This window comes from Notamacropus eugenii, chromosome 6, assembly GCF_028372415.1.
Source record: "Notamacropus eugenii isolate mMacEug1 chromosome 6, mMacEug1.pri_v2, whole genome shotgun sequence".
NCBI classification, from domain to species: Eukaryota; Metazoa; Chordata; class Mammalia; order Diprotodontia; family Macropodidae; genus Notamacropus; species Notamacropus eugenii.
The window spans coordinates 362,236,539-362,252,200 of record NC_092877.1 but is presented as its reverse complement, the minus strand read 5'-3'; the positions used below and the strand labels follow the sequence as shown (position 1 = coordinate 362,252,200).

The 15,662-nt window shown below is 39.7% G+C and overlaps 1 long non-coding RNA gene across 1 annotated transcript; it reads left to right on the top strand.

Moving 5' to 3' along the window:
• The first annotated feature begins 6,450 nt into the window (after positions 1-6,450).
• Positions 6,451-15,204, top strand: LOC140510169 (uncharacterized). Its single transcript, XR_011969133.1, has 2 exons — positions 6,451-6,754; positions 10,500-15,204. It is a non-coding gene; the product is annotated as an uncharacterized lncRNA (long non-coding RNA).
• The last annotated feature ends 458 nt before the right edge of the window (positions 15,205-15,662 follow it).

Sequence of the window (15,662 nt, the reverse complement as noted above, 5' to 3'; positions counted from 1 at the left end):
GGAGAAATGGAATGGGGCAAATTATCTCTCATAAAAGAGGCAAGCAAAAGACTCATTAGTGGAGGGATAAAGAGGGGAGGTGAGAGAAAAACATGAAGTCTACTCTCATCACATTCCACTAAAGGAAAGAATAAAATGCACACTCATTTTGGTAGGAAAACCTATCTTACAATACAGGAAAGTGGGGGATAAAGGGATAAGCAGGGTGGGGGTATGATAGAAAGGAGGGCATGGGGAGGAGGGTGCAATTTGAGGTTGACACTCATGGGGAGGGATAGGATCAAAAGAGAATAGAAGTAATGCGGGGCAGGATAGGATGGAGGGAAATATAGTTAGTCTTATACAACACAACTATTATGGAAGTCATTTGCAAAACTACACAGATTTGGCCTATATTGAATTGCTTGCCTTCCAAAGGGAAGGGGTGGAAAGGGAGGGAGGTAAAGAAGTTGGAACTCAAAGTGTTAGGATCAACTGTCGAGTAATGTTCTTGCCACTAGGAAATAAGAAATACAGTTAAAGGGGTATAGAAAGCTATCTGGCCCTACAAGACAAAAGAGAAGACGGAGACAAGGGCAGAGAGGGATGATAGAAGAGAGAGCAGATTGGTCATAGGGGCAATTAGAATGCTTGGTGTTTGGGGGGGGAGGGAAGAAAAGGGGAGAAAATTTGTAACCCAAAATTTTGTGAAAATGAATGTTAAAAGTTAAATAAATAAATTTAATAAAAAAAAAAACAAAACAAATTCACCCCTTTCTTCAAGATCCAACTCTTGGGCAACTTACTCCACCCATCCTATGCTGCCTATTGCCTTTCTTCTCATCCCAATCCTTGATTCAAAGGATTCTAGCAGTCAGGCAGAGTCAAGAAGGCAGGGAGAAGACAGGGAGTTGCTTGAATTTTCCCCAGTTTCCCTTGGAAATAATGTGAAATCAATCTTCTCAATGGATTCCAGAGTGACAGAACCCACAACGAGATGGAGTGAAACAATTTTCCAGCTTAAAATAACTTAGAAGTACTTCAGGAAAGGTCTGTCTCATTTGGATAAAAGAGAAGCTCAGTTCAGCACAGATAGTGTCCAGGAATGGCTGCTGGAGGCTTTTCTCCACAGCACAGATCAGCAACAGAGGGCCTTCAGTCCTGGGTTGGCAAGCCTATGGCACAGCAGGTCAACTGTCATAGCCTCAGCTCCAGTACAGAAGGAAAATTCTAAGATCCAGAAATCCAGCACACCAGGTATGAATAGGCATGGCCATCTCTAGGGGACTGGGCAAGCCACAAGCACCTGAGGCCCTGGCATGAAAAACCAGTGGCCAGGACCAAGCATAAGAAGTTTATGATAATCCCCCCCACCACCCCACACCCCACAATGCCACATAAGTAGAACTCAATGTTAAGAGTTACAAAATAGAATGAAAAGGAGTACAAAACAGGAAAGAGCCTTGGCCATAGAAAGGTATGCTGACAGAGAACATCTTTAAAAAACTTGAGGACACCTTCAAAATGCCTACATGTGAGACCTCAAAAGGAAATATTAATTGGTCTCAAACCCAAAAATTCTTCTTGGACGATTTCAAGAAGTACCTTAAAAATCAGGAAAGAAGAAAAATTTGGAAAAGAAATGACAGTTATGGAGGAGAATTATGAAAAAAAGAATCAATAGCTTAGAAAATCAATCACAAAAATTGACTAAAGAAAACAACTCCTGCAACGATAGACTTGACCAAATTGGAAAAAAAAAATCACTGAAGAAAGCAACTCATTTAAAAGTAGAATTGGTCAAATAGAAAAGGAGCTGCAGAAGCTCAATTGAAGAAAATAATTTCTTAAAAGCCATAAATTGTCAAGTGGAAACTGATGACCCTAAGAGACAACCAGAACCAGTCAATTAAAAAAAATGAAACAAATAGAAGAAAATATAAAATACCTAATTGGAAAAACAATTGACCTAAAAATAGACCCAAGAGAAATAATTTAAGAACTGCTGTTGTTGCTGTTTTTCCTTTGTTCTCAAAGAGGACCATGACATCATGGAGGTGACACTGTGACATGCAAGTGAGTTGGATTTTAGTGAGGGAGAGCTGTGCAAAGTCACCAGCCTAACTTTCTCCTCTGGAGCTTTCTGTGTCCAGGGCCAGATTTGGATTAAGAAATGACCCAGAATGTACTGGGGGATCTTTGTCTTTTCAAGCTAAAGTCTTTAACAGGTTTCAGTTTGACTGAGGCAGTGTTCATTCAGTGACTGAGGCTTAACAGAGAGAGAGGAGGGGGGGGGGGAAGAGATATTTCAGTGTGGGAAAGGAAGACCCTCAGCGTTTGTGGTCAAAACAGAAAAGGAACATGATAAATGTTGGAAAAGATACAGGAAAATTGGGACACTAATTGTTGGTGAAATTGTGAACTGATCCAACTATTCTGGATAGCAATTTGGAACTATGCTAAAAGAGCAATCAAACTGTGAATACCCTTTGATCCAGCAATGCCACTACTCTGTCTGTATCCCAAAGAAATCATAAAAAAGTGAAAAGAACCCACATGTATCAAAAATATTTTAGGAGATTGTGGGGGGGGGGGTGATAAAGAATCCCAAACTGAGAGGATGCCTATCAATTGCAAATGGATGAACAAATTGTATTGTATGAGTATAACAGAATACTGTTATTCTTTTAGAAGTGATGAGCAGGAGGATTTCAGAAAAAATCTGGAAAGACTTACATGAATAGATACAGAGTGAAGGGAGCAGAATCAGGAAAACACTGTGCAGAGAAACAGCAAAAATTTTTCATGATTAGCTATGATAGACTTAACTCTTCTCAGAAGCACAATGATTCAAGACATTTCTAAAAGATTCTTGATGGGAAATACTATCAACATGTCAAGAAAGAATGGAGTCAATGCAGATCGAAGTGCAATATTTTCCCTTGTTTGTTGTTTGTTGTTTTTCTTTCTTTTGTTTTTCTCCTTTTGTTTTGAATTCTTTTATAAAATGAATAATGTGGAAATATATTTAATGTGATTATATATGAATAACCTATATCAGATTGATTACTATCTTGAGGAGGAGAAAGAGAAGGGAGCAAAGGAGAAAACTTTGGAACTCCAAGTTTTATAAAAGTGAATGTTGAAAACTATCTTTACATGTAACTGAAAATATATGCAAGACTATTAAGGAAAAAAGAAAGCATATCAATGAGTGAAATATAGAAAATAATAAAGCATCACCAATGACTGAGTTTTTTTTAGGGAAAATAACTCAACAAAGGATTTCAGCATATATTATTTTTCTCAGAATCAGTCAAATCTGTCAGTAATTTGACTTGTTAATTTTTTTCCCACTGTAGCTCACTCTTCCTGGTATACCAGTTAATTATGTCAATTCCTTGTATCTTCCCTCCTATTTGATTTTAAGTCCTTTGGACAATTACTAAAACTAATATACTCTAAGGCCACCTTAAAAAAATGCAGCTTCTTGGAATAAGGAGATGATAATCCTTCTGAAGTCTGTCCTAACCATACCATGAAAATTTAGAAAATTTAGCTATCATTTATTGTGTATCTTTCACTTATATGTCTATCCAGGATGAAGTGTATTTTGTTAATCATTATTAGATATATTTTGAATATTAAACAATTCTGAAAATCTGGTTTTGATAGGAGAATTAAGGTCATTTCTATTTATTGTTAAAAGTAATGAATATTTCCAGGCACTTTCTAGCTATCTTTGATGTTGGTTGAAGAGATTGCTGCTAAGAATATCTGTGACATATGAAGAATCTTCTAATTTCTATTGGTCACAGTTTCTTCCTCAAGAGAAATGAGGAGTGGGAATAAGTAACCTCAAATACTCCTTTCAGCTCTAACTTTATAATCTTATAATGTAAAATATACATTACTGTTCTATAAATACTTCAATTATTAAAATTGAAATAGTAAACAATCTTTATTTGTAACTATTAATACACATAGCCCCCTTAGTTTTCTTCCAGTTTATAAATAAAGATGCTTTAACTTTGGGATTTCTCGCCAAAAAAAAGGAGCAGGAATTTTGTCATAAAATGTAATTTGAATTAGAAAAGACAAGGAAGGGAAAAAAACAGAGCTCTTACACACTATTAGGAAGAAATGAATAACAAAAATATAATAAATTTCAATTTATTTAGGTTTTTTTTTACTTAACAGCAGAAGGGGGTGTGTGAAGAAATCGTAGCAAGTAAATTCAACAAACCATGAGCAGAATGTAACAAATCAAAGTTTTTTAAGTTAATGAAGTTATCATGGATAGAAAAATAAAGACAACTAAATGATAGAAGCTGGGAACATACATTCATTGCAAGTTCATGCAAATTTCAAAACTGTTCATCATATATTGTCACAATGAATCCTTACACCAAATTTAAAAGTCCAATTTGCATATGCTTTATATTAAGGCAGAAATTAAATAAACTTAGATTAAAAATATAACTGAATCATAAATCAAAGTTCTAAAAATTCAACAAATCTGGCTAGGATTCTATTAAACAACCGTAGCACTTGTGGATGGAGGTTCAATCCCTCTTCTGTTATTTTTGTGGTGTTGAATTGCTAAATTTATTAGTACCTTAAAGTTGACTTTCACTAGATAAATACAATGTGAATTTGTGTGTATGTATACATGCACACATGCGTGTGTGTGTGTGTGTGTGAAACCTAGGTCACACATCATCATCTCCTACAAAGTCATTCAGGATCAGGGAGTGGGCAGCAGGCACACAAATATACACAACTTTAATATAGGAGTCATGTCTTTCTAACTTTTCACATTCAGCAGTAAGAGTTTTTTTCTTAATCCTCTGAACAAAGAAGATAGTTCAGCAATAAATTACTCCACATTGGAAGGACAGTAGTTTAAAACTGTAAAATTTTATACATATTTAGATTCCAAAAGGGGAAATGTTCAGTCATCATGATGGGGAAAAAACATGCCTCACTCATACAGGTATCTGAGAATGGATCTCTTGGTTGAATAAAGAGGATTCTCCTCCAAAAAACATTAAAAGGATTCTTCAAAATCAGTTGTGGAGCAGTAAAACCAAGAATGGGGTGAAACAATGTTCTCACCTACAGACAACTTAGAAGATCTGTCTTTCAGGGTTTAATTTGTCTCAGGCCTTGGAAAAACTCAAAAAAAAGCTTTAAAATTTGAATATGAGGTCAGATGAAAATGGGGAAAATTGATAAAAGTAATACAAGAGTCAACAGCTTGGTAAAGGAGGAACAAAAATAATGAAGAAAGCATTCATTTATAAAACATTTTACACTTAAAAAACCAAAAGAGGCTAAATATTTTTTTTAAAAAGGTAAAATGACCCACTGAAGAAAACTCTCTAAAAAGCACAATTGGTTAAGTGGAGATACAAAAAATAATTGTACAAATATTCACTAAAGAGACGAAGATTCTGAAGAGACGGTCTGGATACTTCCACAGAGATCTCAACAGAGCAACATCAACCAATGTTTAAGCCACTGACCATTTACCCCAGGATGAAGTCTTGATGCTGAAGAAAAGGCTTTGAATGTTATCAGGCACCTCTTGTGTAGCAAAGCTCTTGATGCTGATTTTATTGTTGATGAGATTGATAAGGCAGGGGTCCAGTACTCACAGAAAAGCTTACTGAAATCTTTTAGATTATATGGGAAGAGGAGCTTATACCCAGAAATTTAAGGATGTCTCCATGGTTCATCTCCGTAAAGGAAAAAGAAATAGGTTTTCCCATCACAACCACAGAGGGCAGACTCTCTCTCTCTCTCTCTCTCTCTCTCTCTCTCTCTCTCTCTCTCTCTCTCTCTCTCTCTCTCTCTCTCTCAATCATTGCTTGCCAGAGTCCTTCTTAATAAGGCAGGTTTTTGGTTTTTTTTTACTAGGAAGTTGATCATCTAGCAAAGAGTCAGTGTGGCTTTAGAAAGGGCTGAGTTGATAGAGTATTTGCCACTTGACAATGCTAGAATAAATGACAGGGGAACAAAGGTCTGTACAAATGCACTGATCAGACCAGACATTGATGCTGTCAGTTGTGAGGGCTTTGTGGAAAATCATGGCAAAATTTGGTTGCCCAGAGAAGTTCATTAGTATTTTATGTCAGTTTCATGATGTCATGTTTTACATGAGTTCTGGATAAAAGAGGATGCTGTTTTCCCAGTCGCCAATGGAGTGAAACAGGCCTTTTATGCTTGTTCACATGCTTTTTCCCACGATTTTTTCAGAGACGTTTGTAGAGGGCTAAGGGGAGTGAGAGTCCCGTGATCAAGGTCATAGCTGAGGCAAAGCCTGTTCCCATGGGATTTGTGCTTACACAAAACCTGGGAAAAGTTCTCATGACCCCAGAACCTAATGTTCCTGCACATATTGGCATTCTTTGCAGAAAAGTTGGAATTGGGCCTGGGAACTCAGGAAATAGCTGAGGAACAGACAAGGACTTGCGTAAATCATGAGATGCTGAAGTAATGGGAGGAGCTCAGCCTGCGTGAGATTGGGTTTACAGCCTTTAAATACCCTGACCCTCAGTTGAATAAACTCATTGCTCTCTTGCTTTCCCGCCTGCCCCCGGTTTTCTTCTCATCGCTCAACGAAGCACTCTGGACGCTGGCCGCCCGGGACAAGTGGTGCCTGAAACAGGGACTTGAAGGAGGCAGGGACCGGACCTAATACTTTAAGTCTCCAGTGTAGCGGCCACCCCCTTAGGAAGTAGCTCTGCACGCTGTAGGAGACAGCGTCAAGGTAAGCGGAAAGCTCGAGCCCCCCTTTTCTTTCACTCGAGTTTCGTTGAGGCACTAGCAACTCATTTCAGTAGGCTTACCGGGAGGGTGTTAGGGTGCGGGAGATAGCGAAAGCACCTCCGAAGCCCAGGAACATGGGGCAAACGCACTTTAAGGAAAAGGACAAAGAACCTTACGCCTGAGGGCTCAAAACTTTGATGAAAGGGCACGGCTTATACTGCACCACAAGACGGATCACAGATCTTTTAGGAGGAGTACACCAGTGTTCTCCCTGGTTCCCCCGGGAAGGTACGTTAGACTTTGACCATTGGAAGGTCGTAGGGGAGCAAATGAATGCCTACTATGAAAATGTAGGGCCAGAACACTTTCCCATCACAGCATTCTGTAGGTACAATGTGATAAAAGTGTGCCTCAGGAATCCCACAGACTATAGAGAGACCAGGAGGTTTGAGCAGGGTACCCAGTCGGAAGTACAGCGAGAGGACCGGGACAAGGAAGACGAGAGGAAGGAGGAGAAACTCTCTCCCTGGCCAGGCGAGCAGCACCCTCCCTCCGTCCGACCCACTTGCCCGTCCTATTCTCAGATAAGTTTACAAGAGAGGAAGCCAAGGTCAGTAGTGCAAAAGGCTTTACAAATGGCAAAGAATAGGGGTGAAGACATGACAGAATTTTTAGACATGGGGACGGGACTATATCCGGTACTGGAGGATCCTAACCCTAACAACCCCCAAGCAGTCATCAAGAGGTATGAGCCTCTGGACTTGAAGCTGCTTAAAGAACAGAAAAGGGCAACAACCTACTAAGGAGCCACTTCACTGTACGAGAGTGCGCTGCTTCTCCATTCCATCAGCAGGACAGCCCTTGCTCCATATGACTGGCAGTTGGTAGCCAGGATGTGCCTGGAGCCAGGAGATCATGTTCTCTGGCAATCCGAATTTCACTTCCAGGGCAAGGACCAGGCGAGGAGAAATGATCAAGGAGGCATTAACTATAGCTATGCACAGTTAACAGGGACAAGAGAATACGTGCCTTTAAATAATCAGCTTGAATTAGAGCTTGCTGCTTATCAACAAGTCATGCAGTGCGCTCGAAGGGCATTCAGGGCTATCCCAGGAAAACAGGGTAAAGGGCAGTCTAAATGCCTATCACCCAGGTTACTCAAGGAAACAGGGAGCCTTTTACGGACTACTAGTCTCTCTTGACCTTGGCTGTTACCAGAGCCATAGAGCCTGGCGGTGCAGCAACATTGCTCATACGAAGGCTAGCTCTGGAGAACGCCAATGCTGATTGTAAAAGGGCATTGGAGGGGACAGCCAAAGACACCACTGTAGACGAAATGGTTAGAAGGTGGGGAGGTGTTGGCTCATCAGTCTTTCATGCAGAAATGATGGTGGAACACTTGGCCAACATGAACACCGAAGTGAAAGGGTCGTATAGAACCCACCAACAACCCATATAATTCTCCTGTGTTTGTTATAAAGAAAACATCTGGACATTGCAGATTGCCTACAGACTTCAGAAAATTCAGTGAAATTGTGAAGGCTATGGGAAGTGCACAATCTGGTTTGCCAACACCCACCATGATTCCCAGGGAATGGCCTCTTTGGGTCATAGACTTCAAAGACTGTTTCTATAATATTCTATTACATCCCAAAGATTATAAATATTTCAGATTTTCTGTGCCATCTTTTAATTTTCCGAGCCATATCAAAGGTATCAATAGAACGTACTGCCACAGGGGATGAAAAATAGCTCCACCTTTTGTCAAGCATTTATGGCCAAACCTTTACAGAAAATCAGAACATTATTACCAGAGGCATACATCACACATTATATGAATGACATACTTTGTGCACACCCTAGGTCAGAAGTACTGGACACTGTCCTACAAAGGACAAAAAGGGAAGTGAATCAGTGGGGCCTTGTCAGAGCCCCTGAGAAAATACAAAGACAACCTCCATTTCAGTACCTAGTATTCCAAGTACAAGACACAGTTATCAAAGACCACAAAAACTGAATTATGAAAGGATAATTTGAAAATGTTAAATGATTTCCAGAAACTTCTGCGGGACATCAATTGGCTCTGACCTACTATTGGGATACCAATCCTAAACTGACAGAGCTGTCTGATATTTTAAAAGGAGATTCTGATCTCAATTCACCCCAAGAACTTACAGAGGCAGCCAGGACACAGTTAGAAGAGGTAGAGGAGGCTATCCAATCAAAACAAGTGAAGTGATGAGATGCAGAGAAAGGCTATGAGGTTTCCATCATCACCACTCCCCACACACCCCTGGGATATATCCATGAGGGGGAAAATATGTATGAGTGGGGATTTCCACCAGTACAACCAAAGATATCCCCAAGTACTTATTCTCAATTGGTCGCTCACACAGCCAAAAAGTTAATAAAAAGAGGGATACACATGACTAGGAAATGGCCTATTGAAATACATATTCCATATACATGAGCACAGGTGGAGGATCTGTTCAGCACAGATAATGACTGGCAGTATTGTTAACCATCTACCAAGACACAGTCGATAGTAGGTACACTGCAAAATTGTTGCAAGTGATGCAAACACATGAGTGGATACTTCCAAGGATAATATGAACAGCACCCCTTCAAGGGGCACTCAATGTGTTTACAGATGCAGCTAAAGATTGTCTTGTTGCATACTATGTACCAGAGAAACAGCAATGAAGGATAATAACTACTCCTTTCACATCCCCTCAAAAGTGCGAATTGTATGCTATCATCTGTGCTATCCAAGAAACTGAGTCAGAGCTCAACATAATACTGAAGAGCAATTATGCTCTATATACCTGTCAACACACAGAGACAGCACAACCTAGGGATCTAGATACAGAAGTGACACAGGTATTCTACACCTGACAACAGTGCATTAGACAAAGACGGCATCCTCTTTATATCATGCACCTACCTTCACACACCTCCCTACCTGGTCCGCTAGTAGAAGGCCATGCCACTGGGACAGAACTACTTACTATGTTATTTGCAGAAGCTCAACTATCACATGAGCAGTTTCATCAGCCATCATGTATGCTGCATCGGCAATTCAACATTACTAGGGAGCAAGCCAGACGTATAGTCAGGAACTGCCATAGCTGTGCCACATTTTCACCAGCTCCTCTTACCTCTATAAATCCCTGAGGCATTTGTCCTCTAGATTTGTGCAAATGGAGGTCACTCACGTCCCAGAGTTTGACAAACTTGAATTTCTTCATATGTCTGTGGACACTTGCTCCACTTTCACCATTGCAACATCCCTTTCTGGAGAATCCACCAAACACGTGTTACATACTCCAAGCTTTTGCTTTTGTAGGTATTCCAAGGGCATTTAAAACTGACAATGGGCCTGCTTATGCCTCCATTGCATTTAAAGAATTTTGTCTCACTTTTCATATTCAGCATATTACCAGCATCCCCTGCAACCTTACAGGGCAAGCAATTGTTGATCTCCTACACTGCGATATAAAGGCTGTGCTTTCCAAACCAAAGGAAGGGGGAGACGGTGGCCAGGAGCACTCTGTGCATAGCAGACTAAATACAGCTTATACACCATTATTTTTTTGATTCCGAATGAGAACGGTGTTGCACCTGCCCAGAGACACATGGATAGAGGCCTGATTACCCTTGGGTACTGTGGGGTGGACCCCAAAACTCCACAGTGGCAGGACCCCGATACGTTGATAACATGAGGGTGATAATTTGTGTTTCCACAGGGAAAGATGAGAAAGAAGGCACGACGACGATCTGGGTACCAGAAAAGAATATCCACCTTGTCTCGAAGGATGAAGAAAAGGAGGATATGGAAAAGATCCCGCCCACGGAGAGCCTGCCCCAGATATTGGGTCAACAAATCAGCGGCCACAGTGATTCTCCTGTTTGCACCCTGCAGATAACTTCCAGCACACTGACAGGAGAGGAAACCCAGACGCGATGGGCTTTCTTGAACAATCCACCGTGGGTTAGGGCGGTCACTTGGGGAGAGAACCTAGGTGCTATCAGTATGAAAGGGAATGGTAGCTTTTATTTCGCACCTGCACGTTTCCAAACCCAAACCCAAACTGAAACCCACACTGCTTCAGCTATTAAGAATAATTTTACTGGCTTCACGTCGCGAGCCCCTATGTGCTTGAAAGATACCACTAGTCCTTGCGTTGCAAGGAGATGGTTACTCAGACTGTATATTTTCCTCCTTATAATTGTGCAGAGACATGGGATGTTACGTTTACAGGGATTAAAGGACAGCCAGACAATGGACAAGAGCCCTTGGGGAAAAGAACTGGATTTATGTGTCATAATGGAAGTCACTGGGAAGGGATTCCCACCAGTCAGCCTCCATGGGTGAATTGTTATACTACTCAGTATACACTGCTGGGTTGTCTTCAAATTTCATCATATGTTGGGGGACAGGCATCATATGGGGTGTGGGTGATACCAGAATGTATCCCATTGGAGTGGGGAACACCTGCCAATACAGAGAACAATACAGTGGGCAAGTTCCAAGACTTCGACAATGAGACATCCCCTTGGACATTTCGGTTGGGGGAACCTGACAAAGACACGTCGAAGGCCATGACAGCCATGAGCCAGGTTGAACCATGTTTTGCATAAGTGTTCTACAGGAGGAGATAGCAGTTTTACTAAGTCCCTTCAGCTTTAAGCTTGTATTGCAAGAAAATTTGCTTTTATGATAGTTCACAAGGATAGTTTAAATGTGCAGAAAAATGAATATGGATGGAATATTACATCTATTGACGCCAAAGTAATGGAATGTATAGGCCCCAAACTGACACACAATGATGTAATGTGTATAATAGAGACCACGCTTTGCTTTGTTTCCAGTAAGTGTAACCGGGTTGTATGCATCACCTGCAGAAGAGACTTCCCATCATCTAAGTGTTAAGATGAGGCAAAAACAATGTATTACCTGGATTGTAATGTGAACCACTACGCTTATTTCATTACTCATCTCTGTCATAGCCTTAGGAGTGTCAGTTAGCAACATGCAAAACAATATAGTGCACGCACAGCAGGTAGAGGAATTACTGAGAAATATGAGCAGAGGATTTTAGCTCTAATCCAAAATTAATCTACAAGTGTATAAAGAACTCATTGTCCTAAAAGATACCATCCAGGCAATAGAAGATGATCTGGCCATACTAGAAGCACGATTAGCCATGAAGTGCAACTGTAGTTTCAACTTCTTTTGTGTAACCCCAAGGATGTATAATAGTAGTAATTATAATTGGACAAATATCAGAAATCACCTCAATGGAATATGGGAAAACAGTTTGGTGGCATTGGATATTGATATGCTCCATAAAGTAGCCATAGAAATTAATAAAGCTGTGGAAGAGGAGCTGAATGCACATAGGACAGCTGAAGAAATAAGGAAATGGTTCAGCAATGTAAATCCCCTTGAATCGCTTGTACATTGGCTCATGTGCATGATACCTTTGCTCGTAGCAGTTCTCTTCCTTCTCCTTTGCAGGCCTCCCATTATGAGAATCATCTGTTTCCCGATGATATCCTTTCATACCCAAGTACGCTACCTGCGGTTACAACAAGAGATAGGGGGAGATGTAGAGGGCTAAGGGAAGTGCGAGTCCCGTGATCAAGGCCATAGCTGAGGCAAAGCCTGTTCCCATGGGATTTGTGCTTACACAAACCCTGGCAAAAGCTCTCCTTTACCCTGGGACCTAATGTTCCTGCAGATACTGATGATCTTTGCAGAGAAGTCACAATTGGGCCTGGGAACTCAAGAACTAGCTGCAGGAGCAGGGTAAGCTTTGTTACTTGCTTCAGGGACAAGGACATGGGTAAATCATGAGATGGTGAAGTAATGGGATGAGCTCAATCTGCATGAGATTGTGTTTACAGCCTTTAAATACCCTGACCCTCAGATGAATACTCTTGCTTTCCCACCTGCCCCAAGCTTTCTTCTCACTGCTCATGGAAGCACTCCTGATGCTGGTCGCTCAAGGCAGATGGTGTTGAATATCTTCAACTAGGTTGAAAATGGCATCAAGGTCAGCTACTGCACTAACAGGAAATGATTCAACTTCAAAAGACTACAAAGCCATGCTAAAGTGGAGGTAGATCTGATGTGTGGCTTTGTTCACAGAAGATTATGCATTCAGTACAACCTCTGAGGCTGAGATACTACACAGTATGGAGCAATTTTCTGCTGATCCTGCTAAAATTGTTGTCACATCAAGAAAACACAGGTTCTTCACCAGTCACCACTACACTACTTATACATTGAATCATCAGTTCTGGATGGAAAATGGAAAATGGAAAAATTGTGAATGCTGTGGATAAGTTCACTAACCTTCACAGTGTGCTATGGAGGGATATGTACATAGATGATGAAAGTGACACATGAGTTACCAAGCTAGCTCAGTGTTTTGGAGACTTTCAAGGAAAGTGTTGGAGAGAAGAGGTATTAGCCTGCCTAACAAGCTGAAGGTCTATCAAACCATTGTGCTGACCTCATTGTTGCATGTCTGTGAAACCTGGACATTTGGAGATTTGAATTATCTTCGGAAATTTCTGAAGTTCACCTGCAAAGATAATGTACTGGACAATGAATACCTTTCTCAAGTTCAACTGAGAAGCATTCAAACCCTACTTCAGAAAGCTGAAGGGTTGGCCATGTTATTTGAATATCAAATGGACATTTCCCTAAGTACTGTTTTACAGAGAAGTCACAAAAGGCAAGCAGCCACATAGAATTCAGAAGAAGGTCTACAAAAATGTTCTCAGGATCTCTCTGAAGAACTTTAAAATCAATTTTGATACATGGCAGATATTGGCAGAAGATCATCCAGCATGGTGTGCCCACATAAAAGAAGGCACTACACTCTATGAGCAAAACAGGATTGCATTAGCTCAAAAGAAATGTGAGATGTATATATTTTAGCCATCTCTGCTCCCAATATTCATATGGACTATTTGTTCCCAACCTCTTGTAGAGCTTTCTGTGCTCTTGTTGATATGATTAGCCACATTCAGATGTATGGTACCTTGACCCAACAATCAACCAGCCAAGTAAATGCCTCATGAGTAGAGCAATATGCTTGGAGTCAGAAAGACTTCAGAACAAATCTGACCACAGATACCTATTAGATGTGTGACCCTGAACATATTAACTAACTTCTGTGTCTCTCAGTTTCCTCAAATGAAAGAAATGAATACAATAGTACCTTTATTTCAGGATTTCTGGGAGGATCAAATGAAGTAATACTTTTAAAAGGGCTCTGCATGGTGCCTGACACATAGCACGTGCTTAAACATTTATCCCTTCCCTTCCCTATTTTCTGAAGGACTAAACTTTGGAGTATACAAGACCAAACTTTTGGGAGAGAAAGAAATAAGGCAATTAGAAAAGGTGACCAAAACTGTGAATCAATATGGTCCTCTGTCTTCAGGAGTGGCATATATAAATGAGAAAAGGGTTTTCCATTCACTTCATCTATCATGGGTTCCTGTCCCCATCATTTTTCCTGCCTCTAGGAGGCAAGGTAAAAGAGTATTAGTCTTTATTTTTTTAAACTTTGTTGGGTTGTTTTAGTTATGTCTAAGTCTTCATGAACTCATTTGGGATTTTCTTGGTAAAGATGTTGTGGTGCTTTTCCAATTCCTTCTCCAGCTCATTTTGCAAATGGGGAAATTAAGGCCAACAGGCTTGCTCAGGATCACACAGTTATTAAGTGAATGAGGCCAAATATGAACTCAGGGAGATGAGTCTTTCTGTCTCCAGACTGACACTCTATCCACTGTGCCATCATGCTGTCCATTTTTACTAGCTTTCCCCAAAAAGAGAAAAATCCTCTAAAATATTCTATGAAAGATTAGCATGAGGTGTTCAAAACAATTTTAATAGAATAGACCCCAATAAACTATTTGTTTAATTTTACTTTAAGAGATGACCTGAAAGATAGAAGCTTTTATATGTTTATAACTTGTGAAGATTTAAAAATTGAAGTGATCTTTTGAATTATGACTAAAAGTTCAAGTTTACTTCAAGTGAAGAAAATCTTCAAACTTTTGATTTGCTATATGAGATTGATAGTAAGTCATCCTTGCTCTTAATAATACTTTGTGCTGGTGCAATTCTTTCTTTAAGTGTATATATATTATTTTATCATTTATTGGTTTACTTATTCATGTATATTTACTTAAATTTATTCATATATTTATTTACTTATTTAATAATTGGTTTATTTATTTGTTCACTTGTATACTTATTTATACATTCATAAGTCTATTTCTTTATTCTTTTAGAGAGCTGTATTGTTCTACCATATGTATTTCTCAGAGGAAATGTGAATTTAGCTAGCAGGAATATATTTGTGTTAGAGATACCTGAATTTTCTCTTCTGATGTTGAACCAGATGAAATAAAAATAATTAAAAATAAGTCTTCACAGCAATATTGAAATATAACTTTCAAAATGTCTATCAGTCAGAGTTAGCAATTTAGTTTGTCCATGAAAAAAATGAAGCAGTGGAGGACTGACAGGAGGAAATTTCCCCTCCCATCATTCCTCACTTATTGTTTCCAGTGGCATCAACAAAAGACGCTTTTGGTTCTCAGATTTTCTTCTTCTTCTCCTTTTACTTTTTCTTTGCATCATGGTTCATCTTTCTTCATACTCATGAACTCATAGTTAGAGAATGAATATGTGATTTTATTAGCATTTTTATTTCTTAGTATGTAAACTTCCTTCAAGAATTCAAAGCATATTTTCTCTTTGAATTAGTAGGGAAATGCAAAGAAGTTTTCTGAGGCACATGGAAATAAAATTTACTTTTGTAGGTAAAACTACAAAATTCTAGAGTAGTGATTTGGAACTAGGTTATTGAATCTCATATTTA